This window comes from Clytia hemisphaerica, unplaced genomic scaffold (assembly GCF_902728285.1).
Source record: "Clytia hemisphaerica strain Z4C2 unplaced genomic scaffold, Clytia hemisphaerica genome assembly, whole genome shotgun sequence".
Classification (NCBI taxonomy): Eukaryota; Metazoa; Cnidaria; class Hydrozoa; order Leptothecata; family Clytiidae; genus Clytia; species Clytia hemisphaerica.
Genome location: NW_027104534.1, coordinates 98,260 through 116,140, shown reverse-complemented (window position 1 = coordinate 116,140; position 17,881 = coordinate 98,260). Strand labels below are relative to the sequence as shown.

Here is a 17,881-nt window from a genome sequence, read left to right as displayed (position 1 = left end):
AAATGTAAATCAAAACATAAATTTAAAAAGTTTATCGAACAATAACAGCATTCAAAGGGCGATAAAAAGCAAAAGAAGAAATTAGTCCATCTCTTTTCTTCATATACAGGGTGTCCCTAATTAAAGTATCGAGTTTGAACGTGCGATTGAATAGAAAAGTTTTTGTGTGTTATCGCTAAAATATAAAAACGTTCTCCATCACACAGGCTTATTACAAAAGGTAGTTACAACGTATAAATTAATCGTAATGACAAAGAAAAAAGAGGGAGAGCTTAAAATACAATTTTGTGAACACGCACATAAAACTTTCTACTCATAGTTGTGTTTCGACTCGATACTTTAATTAGGGACACCCTGTAAAGATATAAAACCATTCAAGTGGTTGATACTGTTAAAAACTGTGTACGTCATTTTACATGTTTGAATTCGAAAAGTTATGACAAGGGTTTAAAAAAGCAATTTAGTATGGACTTATTATTTATCTTTTTAAATCTTATAAAAACAAAGTTGCACTATTCTTTGTGGCTTTCCCGCTTTTTCCTAAAGAATGGTCATTTCTACATTTCACTCCTCTTTACCATGACATTTTCTCAAATTGTCGAAAACTGGACGGCGTATTTAATACGAGCGAAGCAAGAAAAAGATCTCCGGGGGAAGGTTAGAGTCAAACTTTGAAGATATCTTTTTATTAATTTGATCGTTTTTTTTAAACCAGGTTCAACATCCAAAGGACTTATAGTGCGTTCAGCTACAGCTTAACCGGCGTGCGACGCCGGGTACCGGCTAGTACTTAATGACTCTGTCAATATTAAATTTTATGCGGATTTCTGGAAACAAGGCCACAATCACAAATACCATCAACTGCTCTTGGGACTATCTGACAAAACATGGGACGGCCATTCGGCTACCATTTCACCGAACCTCGTCATTAATTAACGTAACCGCGAATCATAGATAGCAAATGAAATGTAGTAGACTTTCACACTGCAAAAGGAACAAATCTTTGCGATGAGAAACGCGTAAATACAATCGGGCGCGCGCATTCGCACAAGCGTCCAAACACATATATAAAAAAGTCTGTCCTTTTGCAGAAAATAGTGAGATCTGTTATCAACACTCTGTAACTTTGACATGTCAATCAACCGCGCACGCTGGAAAAATGTATCTTAGAGAAAAACAACACAAAAAAAAGAAGTCAAGATGTGAGCAGCGCGAGTGTGATTAAATTGTTAATTACTTCTTCAAATTTTCTTCAAATCAAATTTTACTTCTTTCTTCATTGGGCGAGAGAGTTGGCAGCTATGGGGGAGGGAGTGGACCTAGACAGTGTCCCAAATTTACTGATTTTTAAGATATATAAGATATGTATCGGACAGGGCTCAACCAACGATATAATTTTTGACAATTTTCAGGATGGAAATTATTAGAAAGTTTTTCAATATTTTTTCATGGGTGAAAATGAGAAAAATTTCAGATTTTTCTTTCTGACTGGGTCCCAAATTTACCAAATATGCATATCTGCCAGGGTGTATTTTTCAAAATCCAGCGGCATATTCCTGTCGGTCGAAAAGGTCAATGCCTCCGCCCCCCCCTGCCTGCAGTGTGTGCCCTTCTAGGCTGGGCCCAGCCTGCCCCTCCCACCCCTGGCACTTCTTATGCAACTTAAGAACTTGGCAACCATGCCTTTTTTTTCTCCAACACGCTTAATTCCTGAAAATACTGAAATACCTAATTAAAAATAACATGGTTAGGTATTCGGAATTAGGGATTAGGGATTCAAACTTTGATTAAAATTTTCAAAAAATCTAATTAACTTATGACTTTCAAATAAAAGGAATATGGTAGAAAACATTCCCAAGTTTCATTTCAACCAAAAATAGTCGCTCTCCAACGCATAGACTGGCACGCCAGTCGGGCTGGAACGGTATCACGCGGGAAAAGTGAGCGTAGGAGTTAGGTAAGCGTAGGAAGAAATTTTGTCGGCGGCGAGGGCTGAAAGCCCGACTGGAGCGAAACCCCAGGAAGGAAAAAACGGCTAAGCTGAAGCCCCAACCTTTATTAAAAGCGTCTTCTTACATTTAAAAATGATTAAATTTTTTCGCCATGCTTATGTTTTACTCAATTCTAGTATTTTTTCCAAAACTTATACTTACGTAGAGGGAAATTTAGCAGAATTTATAAAGAAAATTAAGAATTCTCAGTTTGGCAACAAAAATTTCTCAAACGTACTGTACACATAGTACCTACTATAACTTTAAACATTTACATATTTTTAAATTGCCAGATTAGTGTGGCAAGAAAACTCATTTTTTTTCATTCAGCCATAAATCTTCAAGTGTGAAGTTAATTTTATAGTACACATACTTACAATTTACAGAAAAATGGGTGATAAGTATATGTCACATGTTCAACAACCCATTTTTTCCACAGCTTACTTGGTCAACAAATTCTTGTCAAATTGAATGTCGAACAAGTGGGTTGTGGAACAAATGGGTGCCAAAATGATCGACAACCCAGTTGATTGACAATCCACTTGTTCGACAATCTATATAGTTGTTCAACAGACCAGTTTGAGAGAAGAGTGTCGAACAAGTGGCCGTCGAACAACCATGCAGTCGAGCAAATGGGTGTCGAACTAATAACTGTCAAACAACCGGTCTAACAAATGTACTGTCGGACAAGTATACTGTCGAACAAGTGGGATTTCCCAAAAATTATAGTTGTACGTAGATTAAAATTTGTCAGAATTTATATTACGGTGAAAATTCAGAATTCTCAGTTTGACAACAAAAATTTCTCAAATAGGTAACTTTAATTTAAATAATTATATTAAATTGTAAAATTAGTGTGGCAAGAAAACTCCCAAAAAAATTTAGCCATAAATCTTAAAGTGAAAGGTTAATTTTTCAGCATTTTTGGTGTGACAAGAAAATTCTTCAGCACATAGCCACAGTCTATAGAAAAAGGTCAGAATTTACAATAATTCTCTTCTCATGACAAAAATACTGCATTTTTCTAAAATCATGAATACGTGTACCCAGAAACTTTTCTGTCACCATATAAACTCTGGATTTTCTATCAGAGCTATCTTATCACAGCACTAAATTCTGCAAATTTCAATTTTTCACAAATTAAATTTGTACATGACAGACAGTATAGACTTAAACTTGTATATCAAGATTACGGGATTTTGAGTACGGGCTGATTTTACTTTTGTTTTGAGTTGTTTCATTTTCGATTTCAAGCCAACATCTTAGCAACAGGGTGCTCGCCCATAGTTACAGGGGTTTGTGCAAAAAACTAAACATAGAAAATTTTCCAAATCCCCCATTTCGATTAATGCAATTAAAATGAAACTTTTCTATGTTTCACTATTTTGCACCTATTCTTCAAAATGGAAATATTTAAGATTTTAAGTTCTTCTTTTATTCAATGACTTTTTATGGCACTTTGTTGACAATCTAACTCTCGCATCAAATTCCCGCTTTCTTCAGTAAATTGAAGATGAGAAAAAACCTAAGCCACGGATCACAGATTGAAAAAAATATATGAAGGGTGGGATTTTACAGCCGCCCGTCGTGCAAGGCACTGAAAGGCCACAGGTGCCAAAAAGAAGGGCCGTTTGAAATGCGGCAACCTCCTTTGGTGGAAAATTGATAAACAGCTGTGAAGGAGCGCTGGGAAGCAATCAGTAGAAGAGACCACTTTCGTTTTTGTTGCAGATTTCTATAAAAACTTCTCTCAGGAATTACTTGTCATTGTACATGTACACATGTGTTGTGTCAACCTGTCAGCATTGTATTGTTGTAAAGGAAAAGATAAAAGAGGTAAGACTAGCCTAGTTTCTAATCCTGATATAGGAGTTTAAGTTTAGACTGACAGATGTTACATTTTTCATTCGACAGACTGAAATACTTAATTATAATAATACACTTATAATAATAATTATGGACCAATGTGTCATTGTTTTGAGGTTGGAGTTTTAGTTATTCAACATATGACATCTTAACTATTAAAAGTAAGTACTTTTCTGTAAGTTTTCCATTTAATTTTCTATGTGTACGTGTAATTTTCCTGTGCTTGGCTGGTACATTACATGCTGACAGTCAGGACAGGTTGTTTTTTGTAGCAGTGAGTCTGTTGAAGAGGGTCGGACTGTCAGACAGCAGCCTGGCATAATGACATTGAGAGTGATGAGAGGGATAATCTTTTGAGTTTCTTTAAACTAACCAGGAAACGCTGTTTATAAAAATAGTTTTCAAACCGTACCAAAAATTTTTGGTACGGCTTGAAAACCTGTGTTAGTTTATCGTGAGATATTAAAAGTGTCAGAATTATTGATTATTATGATATGTTATTATTCTTAAAATAGTGTCAAAATTTTTTCAAAGAGGTTATTTTGTTGGGTACTTTTGAGCAGAGTTCCTGCCTGGTTAGTGTTACTGTTGTATTCATAGAAAAGAGTGTTGTAGGGGTTCACTTAGCCACAATGAGACTAGAGTAATCAAGTTCGTTAACAAGTAGTCTGTAAGTACTAAAATAAAAAGCAAAAAGTATTTAGATGGAACCAAATTAGACTGTTAGAAAAAATATTTCTTACCTTGAATGAAAGAGGCTAGCAAAAAGCCCCAAAAGCATGTAACATATACCAGATACCACCAACCTGCATAAGGAAAACTGAATAATCCTTGTACACTTTTGATGATTGTAGAAAACTGAAGCTAAATTGCAAATACTTACCTTTCTAAGAATGTATGAATAACAAAAACAACTAAGGATGTAAAAGTTTCAAAACTTGAAAGGTGGCTCCTCCACCACCCAAAATTCAAAACAAAGTGGTCTGTCGGCTTTTCTCCCTCCAAAATTTAAGAAAGCACTCCTCCGTTCTCACAACCTCCAAAATGAAGCCGTGGCAGAATGTTCTAGTCTGTATATCAGCAGCCTCTCACCAACTTTTGCTCGCTCTCCTACGCAGCTCCTATTCTAGCAAACGCCCGCCGCCTTTATGTTCCCGCCCTCTGACATGATTAATTTACAGACTAGTTTGCTAGTCTATCCAACGCAGTGTTCGAGCTGTAAAAATCGCAAACTGACGAATTAGGGATTCGTGAAATCGTCACTGAGTGAACAACTCGACCTTGTGTGGAGGAGAGCAGACTTCTGTTGAACTTTTATTGGAATACGGTTAGGACTATTATAAGGTCTAATTTCAACCCAAAATAGTCGCTCTCCATCGCAGTGTTCGAGCTGTAAAAATCGCAGACTAACGTATTAGGGATTCGCGAAATTGTCACCGAGTGAACAACTCGGACTTGTGTTGAGGAGAGCAGACTTCTGTTGAACTTTTAAGTAGACTGTTCTGTTGTTGTAGAATTCTGTTGAACTTTTAAATATTGGAATACGGCTAGGACTATTATAAGGTCTTATTTCAACCAAAAATATTCACCTTCCATCGCAGTGTTTCGAGCTGTAAATATGGCACGCCAATGTATTACTTTTTCATCCGTTACGTCAATTTCGACCAATGGAATTATAAGAATGTCTTAAATTAACAATACTTAAATAATGTAAATACAATTCGGAGATAAATACTGGTTGAAAAGATGGTGTAATAAATACTAGAGCAAATAGATAATCAACGAAAAAACCCAAAAACGTAGACCATACGATAGATCTGCAAAATAATTGAAAAGACCATGAAGATGAGAAACTGAAAAACCCTAATAGAAAAACCTATATAATTATAAATACTATATTATCAAACGCCGCTCTTCGCACGTCACTCAAACATACATCGACGTCAAGATCTCCGTCAATTTTGGATCCTTCAATGCAACCTGCTCTGGGGTAAACAAACGACTCGAACGTTCACCTCTCAGACAGGCCACTACTGAACGGATCAGAACGAAAGAAATCTTGCGTTGAATACCGTTTACAATCTCACTCTTTTGGCATTTTTGCTTTGTTGATATTTTTGCAGCAAGTTTGCTGATAAAAATCCAGCATTCACAGGCTACACCTCCTGTGGCACCGAATACCAGCGGAGTGAAAGTCAATTCAATTTGTAAAATGAGTTCGTATTACGTTCTCTTTTTCTGCTTTTCTAGGGAAGCGAATGTAGTACCAATGGATTTCAAACGGTAGCTTGGAGCTAAAAGGATATAAACCTTCACATCAAAAAATGCTCTTTGATACCGTTGCCAAAATCCGTTAGCACTAACATCGGCCCTAGCTTCATGTCCAGTGATAGACGAACGTGGAAGATCTCCAGATTGTTCGTTAGAGAGCTCAATCAAGTGAGGCTCGATTAACACATCGTGGCAAACTTCATTCATCATGGTAGCGATGGTATCACGAATTTTGTTGTGCCGTTGAATCACGTAGCCTCCAAGGTGACAAGACAACGCGTGATCGATGGTGTAGTTGGCTGAACAGGCGCCTTTGATGGGCAGACGTTTCATTTCCCAGCCGTAACGTATGTGAATGGCATCCACGAATTCACGTTTATTGGGGACGAAGTTTTCGTTCTTTAACGGTAGTGTTGTTAGCCAGGATGACGCACCTTGGGAAGCAGCGATTTCAAGGGCTTTCAGATTGATCGACTGAAGATTCTGCTTTATTGAATCCAACGAGCGTTGCTGACTTTCCTTTCTCTTGGACGCCAGGGAACGCAGGATACTTTTCGACCGGCTTGGGTCGATTGGTTGGTTGGATTGAGCTGCGATACGGTCGCGCAACTCAGTTGTCATTGCACGGCTCGATTGGTTTTAGAATTTGGCCTCTTCTGCGATGTTAATGATACCGAGGCCACTCATCTTGATTAGCAACGACAAGATTTCTCTCTCAACGTCTGAACATTCTCTGCCGTCACATAGCGCTGAATTGAGGTGTAAATGTATGACGTTTTTGATCAGTTGGAGAAGCTCGGATATACCGTCGAGAGTTCGAATTACGTATTAGTTGAACTTTTATCGATAACCTATAGTGAAGGCGACATAGGCGGTTTGTGGCTGAGACATAGCGATCGTTGATAACGTTCTCAGCTCATTGACCCAGGTTTTCACTTTGCTGGATACAAATTTGGCTTTATATGAAGCTTCTCCCAAAGCAGCACCGAGATGATTGTGTCCTTTAGCGGTGATTTTGATAGACGTGCCATCTCTAAGGGCCAAAAGCTTCCCAACATCAGTGATGTCGTCAGCGTATGCCACTTGCTTGGTGTCAGGAACATTTCTGAGAGTGTTAGTTAGAGGAAGCAGATTGATACCGTATAATGTCATGGCAATTGGATCTCCTTGCATCGTACCTTCACAGGACAACAGCTCTGCCCCTCCAACTGCTAATTATTATTAAACATATTAGAGATTCCCGATATCGTTAACGAGTGAATGCCGTTGTCACATCTTTCAGTGTTTTTTTTAATCCTCATTTAATTTTAGAAAAACTCACATCCCTATTTATATCATTTTAATATTTCTAATGGTAGGTTTAACCAACATAAAGTTGCTTTCTTTTTGAAAGATTCGAAATATTATACCAAAATGTATTTCTCATTCGTGCTTTTGCAGAAGAAATTGATCACGATATCTTGAAAAAATGGTAGATTCGCTGGAGTTAGGGATTAGGGGTTTGGTATTCGGGATTCAAAATCAATATTCGAAAAACCTCAATAAAAATTTACTGAGTAATGCTATTGACTTCAAATAAAAAACGGATAACAGACTTTATTATAAGGATTAAAAATTTGGAAAAAAATTACAAAAAAGGGCGTGGTCATTTCGTTATGTAGGGAAATTCCCTATTTAGATATTCAGTAATTTTTCAACAGTGGAACATTGAAATGCTCTCCAGGCTTGGGAAATTGCTCAAATGACTCTAAACCAAAAACGGATGCAAGCTGACAGGTATAGAAATGCCCACCGATTAAGAAACTTCAAAAAGGCGTGGTGTTTTCGTGTTTTAGGGAAATTCCCCATTTAGGGATTCAAAATAGCTCATTTTTCAACTTTGGAGTGTTCTAGAAACTTGGGAAATGACTTTGAAGACCCCAAACCAAAAACGCATGCAAGCTTACAGGTATAAAAACAATGCCCACCAATCAAGAAACTTCAAAAGGGCGTGGTTTTTTCGTGGTCTAGGGAAATTCCCCATCTAGAGATTCAAAATAGCTCATTTATCAACTTTGGAGTGTTCTAGAAACTTGGGAAATGACTTTGAAGACCCCAAACCAAAAACAGATGCAAGCTTAGAGGTCTAGAAACAATGCCCACCAATTTAGAAACTTTAAAAGAGCGTGGTTTTTTCGTGTTTTAGGGAAATTCTCCATTTAGAGATTCAAAATAGCTCATTTATCAACTTTGGAGTGTTCTAGAAACTTGGGAAATGACTTTGAAGACCCCAAACCAAAAACGGATACAAGCTTACATGAATATAAAAAATGTTGAATAAGTGGCATGCCTAGAAAGGGCGAAGTTTTTGCGTGTTTTAGGGAAAACAGACCTGTTTTTAAGTTCGCTAAAGTCTAACCTTTTATTTTCAGATTCGATCACCAACATTGTGCTAAACGTATTCATTAAATCGTCAATTCATGAAATCAAAATATTCAAATTAAATTTGCAGGTCCATTTTTTTCGACTTTTTGGATTAAGATTAAATCTTGAAAGAGTAGAGATTGACAAAGGCTTTCTCATGACCCATAATGACTCTTTCGTAAATTTTTGAGGGGTGCAACACACAAGGGTACAATTAATTTATTATGTTGCCTTAAAAAAATTACTAGTAAATTTTCATTAAAGTGCAGCAAAACAAAAATTGTTGAATTTTCCCTCAAAAGAATGTTACCCTCTTATAAATAGTTCTAATCATATTCCAATATTTGAAAGTTCAACAGAAGTCTGCTCTCCTCCACAAAAGGCCAAGTTGTTCACTCGGTGACGATTTCGCGAATCCCTAATTTGTCAGTCTGCGATTTTTACAGTTCGAACAATGCGAAGGAGAGCGACTATTTTTGGTTAAAATAAGACCTTATAATATTCCTAACCGTATTCCAATATTTAAAAGTTCAACAGAAGTCTGCTCTCCTCCACACAAGGCCGAGCTGCTCACTTGGTGACGATTTCACAAATCCCTAATTCCTCAGACTGCCATTTTTACAGCTCGAACACTGCAATGGAGAGCGATTATTTTTGGTGGAAATGAAACTTGGGAATGTTTTCTACCATTCATAATTTTAGCTATTTGAAAGTCGTAAGTAGTTAATTAGAATTTTTGAAAAATTCAATCAAAGTTTGAATCCCTAATCCCTAATTGCGAATCCCTAATCCCTAATTCCGAATACCTAACCAAGTTATTATTAACAAATACCTATGGGCCATCCCACATCCCAGCCAGCCAGATCCAGGCCAGGCTGTTTCCCGAAAACTGTTACCCCTGGCCTTGCCCTGCCTTCGAGTTGCCAGCTTCCAGAGTAATAGCATACAGAGATTCTTTTCTGCCCATAACTGTTAAATGGTGGAATGAGTTGCCAAAAGAAGTATTGAATATTGAAAATAGAAATGAATTTAAAATCGAAATTTCGTCTTATTTTGACAGAAACTAGATCATATGGTATTTTTTCCCCCTTCTGTATCAGCCTCTTGTGTTTTCTTAATCACTAACACCAGGTTGCCTTGGCCCTAGTTCAAGCTCATTTAACACTAATTCCCAGGTCAGCATCAATTTACGTTCTTGAAGCCTTTTCCAATTAACTCTTACTTAACACAAGGAGTAATTTCTAGTATAATTTCTAGCATTTCTAACTTTTAGTGATTTATTTACATATATTTTTATTTATTTAATTTATCTTACCTTTTTATTTTGCATGAAGCTAATGAAACTTCCTATTTTGTTGCAAGTTTAGGTTAGCCTCCACCCATGTTTTTATTCTCACTAATTTAAATTCTTTGCCTTAGTTCACCTTACTCTTTTTTACATCACTCATTTTGAAACCTTTCTCTCTGAAACCATAAAAATATTTTAAATGTTTATATAGCTATTTATCTAATTTATTTAACTCATTTCGTATTTATTTTTTTGACTTGAACTTCTCATCACCGCCAATTTACATTTTCAGCTTGAGGATTCAACTTAATTTCAACTCCTAGTTTTCAATACCGCCCTGCCTTCACATTTTGGTATTCTCAGCACCAAGCCATATGTTAAGATTTGTGTCAATATTCTCAGCCTTTAATTCTCAACTTTACTACTTTATCCTCGGTTTGATATGAGCTTTTTCTTTAGGAATTTTATATTATAAATTATTTTTGAATAAAGAACCAAACATTTTATTTTAACTCATTTTCATTTATATTTTTTTGTTAAATGTTTTTATATGTAGGGATAAGGCGGTCATCGAAAAATTGTTGTATTCGGGTCACCCGCCCGCATCAAATTTTCCGCTGATTTTCCGGTGCGGAGATGCGGAAAAAAATCTGGGAAAAACAATTTGTTCTTTTTAAAGCATAGCTTTTTTCTCAATTACTCTGATGACCATCGAAAAATTGTTTTGCTCGCATTACCACCCGCCCCTGTGTTACTGGCGTGATTAAAAAAAAACCGGGAATGTTTTTGACCGCCCGTCCGCCCGCATGTATTTTTAACACCCGTTGCGACGCGAACAGAGCATTTTTTCGATGACCGCCTAACAGTTACATCAAAATGCCTCGAAAATGTCAATATGAAAATTGCGTAATCAGAGAACGTATGTCTCGCTCATTATAAAAAGGCTGAGACAAACTTTCAATAATTGGATTGTAACATCAAGTTAAGTCTCTTTTGTTAAGTCACCAGGGGGTAAATAAAACAGACCTTGATACATTTATCGTTCGTTTCAACTTGACGATTCGTTTAAAACTCAGCCTCCTAAATTAAAAAAAACACCAATCACTCCTGATTTTGACTACAAGGCTGAACCGTGAGGAGAAGCCTTTCTTTTTCTTTCAGCAAAAGTTTTAAAGAAAGAAAACATAACAAACGAATACCGGTAGAGGCTGCTAAACCTGGGGCTTCGGCCAAAGGTAGCCCAACCCACCTGAGCGATATACTCAGGTGGCTGTTAGTGAAAATTGTCTGGTCTTGCTGATAAACTCCTTGGAAGTCATTCATTTTATGGAATCAATCATTATTGTGGATAAAAAACAAGCCAAGACGTTTGTGTACCAAAGAAGAAAATCTACAACCACACTATATTGGCACATCAACCAAATCAATGAAAGGGAAAGAGGATTCAGTGGATAAATTATAGGCTGCACTCATCCCAACGTGCAGCCTTCAGTTAAGTACCTTTCTTTGTTTTTTTCGGGATGCCAAATAAACGAATAAAGTACCCTTGTGGAGTGTGTGGGAAAGCAGTGAAAAACCAAAAAGCAATTGCATGTGACACCTGCGATAAATGGCACCACATAAATTGTGTCAATATGTCAGACAACATCTTCCAATTACACACGATAGATATTAACCTTCAATGGACCTGTTTTGAATGTGCAATGATTCGCCACAACAACCTATTTACAAACAGTATCATATCCACATCCAGTGAAACCTCCGATACTGATGATACTCCCAAGGCTAAGGCAAAAATGCTGCGCCTGATGGTAGTGAATTTCCAAGGCTTATGGGGTAAAAAAGAACATTTTGGCACCACTCTGCTAGATGAAAACCCTGACATTGTGATTGGATCAGAGACTTTCTTAGACCCATCAATTAAAAATTCCGAACTGGAACTTCCAGGATATGTATCCTACCGAAATGATCGAAAGGATGGATGGGGTGGTGTTGCTATCTTTGCAAAGAAATCTCTCATAACAGACACTATTTTCAAATCAACAAAAACAGAATGTATAGCAATCAAAGTTGAGACTTTTAGAAAACCTGTAATAATTTGCAGTGCCTACCGATCACCTGAAAGCGACAGCACATACTTAAAAAACTTAGTCAATGACTTGAAATCCATCAAAAACAATAATAAAACCAAAACTATCTGGATTGGAGGTGATTTCAACTTTCCGGACATTGACTGGGAGACACACACTATAACTGGATATCAATACTCTAAAGAAATTTATGAAATAGCTCTAGACTGGATCACAGAAAGTGGCTTATCACAGCTAGTGAACTTTCCAACAAGAGGAGACAATTGCTTAGATATTTTATTGACAAACAATAACTCACTCTTAACACACATTATTGATACCCCAGGCATAAGCGATCATACAAGCATCCCTCTTGCAGACACATTGTGCCATCCTTCTCGACTAAAAACATCAAAACGGACAATTCACCTTTGGAAAAGAGCCAACCTACCAGATATAAAAGCAACCCTGACTGAAGATGTTAAACAATTTTGTGATTCGAACCTTGATAATGTGTCTTCCATCAACGATCAATGGACACAGTTAAAAACAATTTTCAATACAGCTCTTGATAAGATCCCAACCAAACAGCTTTCCCAACGTTACAATCAACCTTGGATAACCACAGAGTGCAAACGATTATCAAGACGTAAGAAACGTCTCTACAAACGAGCTAAACGAACAAGACTGTATACTGACTGGAATAGATACAAAGCAATTGTAAAAGAATGCAAACAAGCATGTCGATCAGCCCATGACAACTACGTTAGAGATAAAATTATTGGCTCATCCAACTCCAAGAAGCTCTACAAATACATCAAAAGTAAGAGCTCTGATAATATCTCTGTTGCTCCTCTCAAGAAAGGTGATAACTTTGTGGTAAATGACCAAGAGAAAGCTGACATTTTGAACCAACAATACTGCAGTGTATTCTCTACACCTAACCAAGATACTCCACCAATAAACTCACCAGAGTCAACCGAAACTATTGATACAATCGACATACAGGAAAACGGAGTACTGAACCTTCTGAGAAAACTAGACCCATCAAAAGCCACTGGCCCTGACAAGATACCATCTCGATTTCTAAAAGAATTTGCTCTTGAACTCACACCAGCATTGACATTGTTCTTTGTAAACTCATTAAGCCAAGGAGATCTGCTATCTGATTGGCGTCATGCATTTATTGTACCAGTCTATAAAGGGAGTAACAAAGTAAGAAGTTCACCTGAGAGCTATCGTCCAATATCGCTTACATCAATCTGTTGCAAAGTAATGGAGCATATTATCTACAGTAGTATCATGAAACACCTAAACAAGAACAACATCCTATCTGACGAGCAACACGGTTTCCGAAACAACAGATCTTGTGAATCGCAACTCCTTATCACAGTCAACGACTTTGCAGTAGGCTTGAATGATAAACAACAAATTGACTCAATTTTGTTAGACTTTTCAAAAGCCTTTGATAAGGTCAACCACTACAAACTTGGTCTCAAGCTCAAGCATTATGGAATCAAAGGGAATTGCTTGGAATGGATTGTTTCATTCCTCAAAGATAGAACACAACAAGTTGTCCTAAACGGATCATTTTCTCAACCAGCTGATGTTCTGTCTGGCGTACCCCAGGGAACTGTTCTGGGGCCCCTTCTTTTTCTAATTTATGTAAACGACATGCCAGCTCTCCTACAGTCGTTACTGAGATTATTTGCAGATGACGCATACTTGTATAGATGTATTAAATCAATTTCAGATATGTACCATCTCCAAGAAGATCTTGATAAACTGCAAACTTGGGAACGAATTACTGGGACATGGAATTCCACCCTCAAAAGTGTAAATTGTTATCAATCACAAACAAACTGAAGCCCATTTCAACCTCATACACAATTCACGGTGAGGAGCTTGAATCCGTCGAATCGGCAAAGTATCTTGGTCTTACACTCCACAAAAAGTTGAGGTGGAACAAGCACGTTTCATCAATATGTACCAAAGCTCATCAGAAGAGATGTTTCTTACAGCGAACACTTCGTCGTTGTTCAAAGAAAGCAAAAATTCAAGCTTACAAGACGTATGTTCTGCCAATGATAATGTACGCATCTAGTGTATGGAATCCTACAGGTCCATCCAACTCTGGTCTGCGAGAGGAGCTTGAATCAGTCCAAAGAAAAGCAGCTCGTTTTGTGAATAGTGATTGGTCCTACAAGTCCAGCCCTACAGCAATGATCAAAAAACTTGAATGGATTCTAGTTCTAGTTCTAGTTATGTATTTGCATAAGACAATTAAGCCTAATCTCGCAAATTCTACGTAAAAATTACAAAAATGAAAATATTTTAAATGTGCTGTCAGCAATAAATATATTAAAATATAAGTTTAATAGTTATGTATAAAAGTTTGTTTATTTAAAATCTAATATAAATAAATAAATGTATGTAAATATAAAAAAGCTAAAATATAAAATGATCTTAATGCCGAAATCTTAAATTTTAAGCAGACAGATTTGAGTTGATTAGCTTGCATGGTAGATTAGTGTGGAAAAGTGTGAGAATTTATTCAAAAACTAGCAAAAGGATTTGAGTAAGTAGTTTAGTGTAAGTTTTATCTATCTTAGTGATTTTGTAAGAGTTTAAATTCCTAAAGTTAAATTTTCATCTATTTCTTTTTTAAATTCGTTTTCATCAACAAGGTTTGCAACATTTGATGGCAGTTTATTCCAGTACTGTACGGTGGAGGGAAAGAAAGATGATGAATAGCACTTAACTCTCCCTTGAATCGGTTGGAATTTCACATTACAACAGCGTTGCCTCTTTGGGTGGGTTTTTAAGTCAACAAACTTTTTACCGGATGTAATATCGTGTAGCATCTTAATTTTTGATTTGTATTTGCGTTCTTTTCAGCCTGTTGAAATTTGGCCCAATCTCTATCTAATTTCGTTCTCCGGTAAACACGATATCTTTGTTTCTTTTGTCTGACGGCTCTTTTGCAGGATACATTAAACCAAGGTTGGTTGAAACGTGTAGAAGTAATCTTTGTTGGGACATGCTTTGTTTGAGATCTTGATATAATATTTTTAAGAGATTCCCATGATGTATTTATATCTGTTTCTGTTGTGGTTGAAGTACAGAATTTTTCAATGTCGTTTTTTATATCTTTCTGCAAAGCGTCAATGTCAGCGCGGTGCCATAGATGGATTTTACGTTGGGTCGGTTTAATTTTTTGTGGGTGGCAGAAAATGTCTGCAATTATGGAAGTCTCATGGTCACTAAATCCTGGATGTGGCTCACAACTTTCAGTAAGGCCAGGGCGGTTTGTAAGTACTAAATCTAGAGTGTTGCCTTTCCGTGTTGTAAAGTTTACAATCTGTGATAGATTGAATAGGTCAAATGTTTCGAGAAAGTTCTCATTCAATTTCTTTGAATATTGATTTCCATTGATGGTATTTGACTCCCAATCAACATCAGGAAGATTAAAATCACCACATACCCAATGAGGATTCAGTTTGTACTTTCTTATGACACTGGAAATACCTTTTATAAGTTTGGTATTGTAATCCTCTGTACTCTTAGGTGGGCGATAGCATGCTGTGAATATTACTGGTTTTTCAAAGGAAGCTACTTTGATTGACACGATTTCAGCTTGCTTATTAATCTGTAGTTCCTCAACAAGCAAAGTGTTTTTGTAAATTATGATTACACCACCCCAACCATCATTTCGATCATGACGAGAGGCCATATAGTTTTTGGGAAGAAATTCTGAGTTCTTTAAGTTGCAGGAGAGATGAGATTCTGTGCCAATGAGAATGTCGATATCGTTATTATGAAGGTAATTCCCCAGCAAGAGTTGTTTGTTCCATATGCTTTCGAAATTGCATACTGAGATACGGAGACGTTTAGCTTTCTTTTTGGGTATGCTGCTGTCGTTACTGCCTGATGAGCTGTTGGATGATATTGAACTGTCAAATAAACTATTTGAAATGTCTTTAAGCGCACAATTTCGACAAAGCCACTCTAGACTTTCTTCTTTCTCGTGACATTCATATATTTGATGACACATAGATGTGCAATTTAGATGGAACCATTGGTCACAGGAGTCACAGGCGATGGAGGCTCCAGAATATACAGCTTTCTTGCATTCACCGCATGGATATTTCAGATTTGAGGTTGGACCAGGATTCAGTTCAACTGTTCCACTGATGATCAACAATAATTGTTGTAACAAGCCACTGGTATGGATTGTGTGAGGGTGGTTACGCTGTTCCTGGTAAATAAATGCAAAGGAAAACAGCGAGATTTCATTCTTAGATATAATTTTGCAACAAAGCAATGAGTTGTCTTTGGTTAGTGATATTTCACAGCTAGTAAACTGCCAACAGGTTATGACAATAGCTATCATTCGTAAAGCATTCATATTTAAGAGTAGAATAGATGAATCAATACGATGTAAAATATTTAAGAGGTACCTGCTCAGCTGCACGTGGGTCCAATCTCACGTACAGCCGGTCCAAGGTTATTTGCCAAGACCTCAATCAGTCAATTATATCACGTCTTCTTATTTGTCTGAAATCAATTGTTGGTCTGTTGGATCGTAACCAGTCTGATTTTGATACTTCCCCTCTGTGTGTGCTCTTGCAATGTGGTTAAGTGTGTTGAACAATGAACTTCACACTTCTCTAGAGTGTCAGGTTGATCGCAACCCTGTTTGTGCTGTATTTGCCGGATTTCACAGCATCTACCGTTCTTTTTGTACTTTTTACTTAAACTTAGACTTATTCACTAATTCTTAATGGAGTGAATTTTTTTATCTGTGGATATCAACTGAACAACATCGCAAAATTGCCAGCATTATGATGCTTCACAAAATTATCAACAAAAACATTGCAATTCCTATGACAATTTTGCCAAAGCATTCAAGAGATGGAAACAATTTCCAACAAAAATTAGGGAGAATTCTTGCTTACTCAAACTCATTTGTTCCCACTGTGACCAAATATTGGAATAAATTACCAAAACAAATTCGAACTATAACATCTGAAGATTCATTTAAAACAAAACTGTTAGAAGAGTTGTTGAAAAATAAATTTTGATTGTATAGCTAATGCTAAAAATAAATTATTTAATATTTCTAATAACGTTAATTAATGAAGATACATTATAATATTTTATAGTATTTTATCATTACCCACCTAAAATTCACAACTATATTACTTCTTAGCATTCAATTTAACCAAACTCATAAATAATCTCATAACTTTAATCTCTTAGTCTTACACTTTCCAAGCTTGGACACACTTATCACCCCCCTTTTCTTGCTAGCCCCCTGACTTTTAGAATGATTTTAATATTTATTGATATTTATGAATAAAATTATTTTATTAAACAATCTTGTATTTTATATGTAGCGAAAATGGGCCTACGGGCCTAATGTTACTTAAATATATAGATAGATAGATAGATAAATATTTGGGGTAGGTAAAATATGTACAAAGAAATTCATACTTTTCCAACCCGGCCAATCTTTAAAAAAGAAGCGAACAATAAAATGTAATTACCCTTTCCAAATAAACCTCTTCGGTGGCGAGCGTAGTCTACTCTGACGTAATTGTAAAATTTATGTAATGGGAGTTTGACATAGTAATGTAATGTTGTTTGGGGAATTATGAAGTTCTCTGGAATTTCGATTGCATTTATTCAGGTTGATTTTTTATGACTTCTAATGGTACTTTTTCTAACGAGTTTGATTACCCTGTTCTCACACTTATATATGTCTTTTTTTTTCGCGTCCTTTTTCGTGATTACTTTTATTTATATTTTTAAAGACAGGTAAGAAGGCATATTGATGTAACTGCCTAACGAACATATATGTTTTGTTACTACTTAAATCCAGACGTCCGCGCTCGATAGGATCGATCATCGGAACGGCTCGATGACGGATCGATATGTGATCGATGGATTACTTAACGATCCGGATAGGAGATCGATGGAAGATTCAGCCA

The 17,881-nt window shown here is 36.6% G+C and overlaps 1 protein-coding gene across 2 annotated transcripts in view; it reads right to left on the bottom strand.

Annotated features, from left to right (window-relative positions):
* The window catches only part of LOC136822457 (E3 ubiquitin-protein ligase parkin-like), a 71,448-nt gene that overhangs the window by 53,027 nt on the left and 540 nt on the right, over positions 1-17,881 (bottom strand). The window lies entirely within an intron of this gene.